Source organism: Notechis scutatus, chromosome 1 (genome assembly GCF_049901735.1).
Source record: "Notechis scutatus isolate UNSWTSFEM ecotype Mainland chromosome 1, rNotScu1.2, whole genome shotgun sequence".
NCBI lineage: Eukaryota > Metazoa > Chordata > Lepidosauria > Squamata > Elapidae > Notechis > Notechis scutatus.
In genome coordinates, this window is record NC_142009.1 from 222,102,510 (window position 1) to 222,106,759 (window position 4,250).

At 45.8% G+C, this 4,250-nt stretch overlaps 1 protein-coding gene across 1 annotated transcript in view; it reads right to left on the minus strand.

Annotated features, from left to right (window-relative positions):
- MAP3K2 (mitogen-activated protein kinase kinase kinase 2) overlaps positions 1-1,140 on the minus strand; it is a 45,831-nt gene extending 44,691 nt beyond the window's left edge. The window contains exon 1 of the mRNA XM_087950334.1: positions 720-1,140. The gene's annotated coding sequence lies outside the window, so the exon portion shown is untranslated. The remainder of the gene's footprint in view (positions 1-719) is intronic.
- Between the last annotated feature and the right edge of the window lie 3,110 nt (positions 1,141-4,250).

The window sequence follows — 4,250 nt, forward strand, 5'->3', positions numbered from 1 at the left end:
AGGCAACTGCAGAAAAAAACCCATTAAAAATCATATTTGTTGGTACAACCCACAATTCTCAGAATATATTATGTATAAATCAGCCGGACACTGGAGGCAGGGAAAACATGCAGGGCATTTCCAAAACAAAATGTTATTCTTGTATAAATTGGGCCACATATATAATATTAACAGTTGACAGCCAAGCCTATACCAACATTGCTTTCTCTTCCATAGCGGAGTTTGATCTCAAACAATTATGACACATTTTAAAAAAAGTACGTGCAAGGCATACCTGGGCAGGACTCGACACCTATATTTATTGAGAAAGACGTTGGGAGTGAGCAAAGCAGGACTGCTTCCTCATACCAATCCCCCACCCCACTCCCAAGTACAAGTCAGCTAGCTCATGTAGCCCCCCTCCCCTCTCCTTTCTTTTCAGGCAACGCAAGCGAACCTCGATCTTTTCCCCTCAAATCACAACTCAAGCGACTTCCTCCCCTCAGAACTCCGCGGTCGCTCCTGCAATCCAAAGCCGGATACCTGCGGAAAGCGGCGGCAATTCATAATACCACCATCCTGGGCGCCCCCTCAGCGCACAACCTCCCCAGGCCGCTTTGCTTCTCCTCCCCGCCCCCCGCGGTCCTCACTTTTCATCAGGCGCCGGAATCGGTGCCCCCCCCCCCTCCAGCTCGTCGCGCGCGCGCGCACAAACACTCGCGCGCGCATCCCCAACGTACCTGTGGGGCAGAATTAAGGCGCGCGGGGGCGGGGGGAGAAAGGGTGGAGAATTCCCCGGACTGAAGGCTTCGGGCCCAAGCCGCCGAGGGGTGGTCCAGGTTCCCGATTTTCACCGGAGACCCGAGATGCTCCTCGGCCCTGCCGGGTGAAGACGGGAGGATGGCGTTGAAAGAGAGAGACGGAGAGCAGGCCCGGCGGCCTCTCGCCCCACAGGAAAGCGAAAGCTGCAGGCTCCGAGTGGGGGACGGAGGCAGAGATGCGGCGGCGGCTGAAGGACCCAGGCACTCACGCGGGCGAGGGGCAGGGGGAAGGATACCACGGCTGCCCCCCCACCCCGCATCCGTCACCTTATCCAGCCAGACCTTCCTCTCTCCCTGCCCCCTCCAGGTTTTTTTTTTTTCCTCTCCAGAGCTCCGCCTCCCTCACGCAGAAACCCGTGACACCGAACCCGGCGGCGACGTCAACGTCATCGCGCGAGCGCGTGCCTTTCCCCTCCCCCTGTTCCGACGCCGCGGCTTAGAGACAGCGTTTTCAAGGAAGAGCGCGGGGAGACCCTGGGAAACCTCAGAAGCGCCTTGAACTACAACTCCCGGCAGGTCCGGCGAAAGAGCTAGGAATGCTGGAAGTTGTGGTTTAATAAGCTTGAAGAATGCAGATGTACCCTACTCTTCGGCTAGAATGCGTGGCCTTAATGTATATGGAATATTATACGCAAACATATATACACATGTAATATATTGTGAAATATGTAATGCATAGATTGTATGTCTTAATAAAAAACTCTGCACTCTGCACACTATCGATAGTGTTATACGGTACTTCCCACCGTCTCCAGTAAAATCATTTTACGATATACTTTGCATCCTGGAGTAATGCACCAATATGTACACTTTCCGGGTTCCTCTAGGTGGCAGCTCCACAAAGACCAAGCTTAGAGTAATGCCCTTTTGTGCTCAAGTAATTTTTCTGAGCAAACATCTGACCACGAACCTTGAGTCCCTGAACCTTTACTGGCTTTTCGAGGCAAAATGATTTAAAACACTTGTTTTGTGTAATTTCAAATGTCTTTTTTTTCCCCTCTAAGAAGCAGCGGTCATGAAAACAAATATTTTTTAAAATATTTTTCTAAAATAAATCATTTTAGCATAGCTTCCTTTGGTCAATGACACCTTGACCTAGAGATGGACTCAGACAATGACATAGAGATGGACTCAATGATCTAAGATCGTGGAGGTTAAATAGATTTCTGTAACAACAGAAACCAGAGTTATTAAAGTTATGGTCTTTCTAATAATGAAGTTTTTGAGTTATGAAACTTAAGACAGGGTTTAAAGGTATCGTGGTCCTCAAGGTGAGCTGTGGACTAAATAAAACTCATTGCTCCTTTCAGACAATGAGCAGCAAAGAAGACTTTACATATTTCAGACATGAGATGTAAATAGATAATGAAATAGAGCAAAACTGGTTGGCAAGGCTGAGGAAAGTAAATGACAATTACAGAGTTTCATAGTGGTTTACAGTACTCTCTAAGAAGTTTAAAGAGTCAGCATGCATATTGCCCCCAACAGTCTGGATCCTCATTTTACTGACCTTGAAAAGATGGAAGTCTGAGTCAGCCTTGAACTGGTCAGGATCGAACTGCTGGCAGTTGGCAGAATTAGCCTGCAATACTTCATTCTAACCACTGTGCCACCATGGCTCTTAATTTCAAGTCCATTCTTATTCTGCAATGTTAACTAGATTTGATTGCCTAGTTCAGGGCTATCAAACTCCCGGCCCACAGGCCAGATGCATCACATGCTGGCCATGCCCATGCCTGGTTTAACAAAGGGGGTGAAAGTCCCGATACATCACATGACACAGCCATGACGACGTGAGTTTGACACCCCTGGCCTAGTTAGTTTAAACCCCAATCCCAGCAATGGATTATGATGATAGTGATGTATATCTTATCTTTTTTTCCAAAAGTGTCTTACAAAGTGTCCTCCAATTATCTTTATCACCGAGGGTGGATCTAAGATTGTCCAGTACTGAACTACATCATCACACCATTTTTTCAAATAACACAAATAAATATGAGTATTTATTTTGAAGGTTAAGCCCATAAATTCAAAGTGCCATTATAAGATCTTTTGATGTATCTTCTCCAGAAAGGGGTTGCCAACCTTTTGGACCTCAGGGACCACCAAATTCATAATTTTAAATCCCGCAGAGACCCTGGGAAAATCCCAAAAAAAGTCTGCAGGAAAATTCCCCACCCCATTTTCCTACCGATTGATCATTCTTTATTTGGGATCGCAGGATACCGTCTCCAGCTCCATTCTCAGGGGGAGAGAGAGACTTTTGGCTTCATGTAAGGAAAGCAGCAGAAATCTTTCTTTCTTTCCCCCAATTTCTGCCAGAAATGAGTCTTTGTGAGACTTGTCGCGCCGACATAGCCTGTTGGAGCAGGATGCCTTGCAGGGTCCCAAAGACTCATTTCGGGTGGAGTTTGGGGGAGAGAAAGAAATACATTTGCTGCTTTCCTTGCGAGCAGCCAAAAGCAGAAGAAGAAAGAAGCAGAAAGAAGCAGCCCGGTGGCCAGGCCAGGCGTGTGGGGTGAGAGGGGCAAGTTCCCCCCCCTCCACCTTTCCACCCTCCCCTCACTACCTCATGTTGTTCGCAATGCAAGCCTTGTGTTCCTGCAGGCCATGTGGGTGGTGCAGCCTTGTGTTCCCGCACAGCCTGGATTAATTGCTTTGGTGGGTGCTTTGGGGGGTGACTTTTCTCTGTGGACCACCAAAATTTTCTTGCAGTTGGCCACTGCTGCTCCAGAGCAATCAGAAAGTTTTTTTTACCTCAGCAATCTGACTCAAAAGTGGGAGTTTGAATCTGGCCAGCAGCTATCCAAGTGTTGAAAAGTTAAAGCAAAATGCCTATACTTGGTTTTTTTTTACTGATGGTGAGAGATAATGCAAAGTGTACATACATACATACATGTATTTATTTTTATGTATTTATCAATCAGAGTTCTTAACTGCCCATCTCCCTCTATCTGACGGGATATAGCATGCAATTAGGACTCATCCTGTTCATGGCTGAAAGGCAACTATGAAACATAGGTATAAACTATTTCTTTATGCTGAAATGTTAGTCATTCTGACTTTCATTATTATGGCAAGAGTTATTAACACAAAGCCATTAAAATAAACAAACTGTCATACAACAAACTACAAGCTATAGTTATTTCAACATCTTCCCACCCAAAACGTGAGAGTGACAAAATCAGACAGGATCTTGCACAAGATTCTGTCATTCTATTGAGAAAACATAAGACCAAAACCTCACATTTTAATTTATAGGGCTCTGGATACAATACAGGTAAGCAAATAAAAAAAACAAAAAAAACATACAAAGGATGACATCTTCGCATCTCGCTGTTTTTGAGGAAGTTGCACAACATTCTCAGAGATTCTTCCCATCCTGCTTACAATCTTTATGAACTGTTCTTCTGGCAGAAGATACAGAACAATTAAAACTCGAACCACACG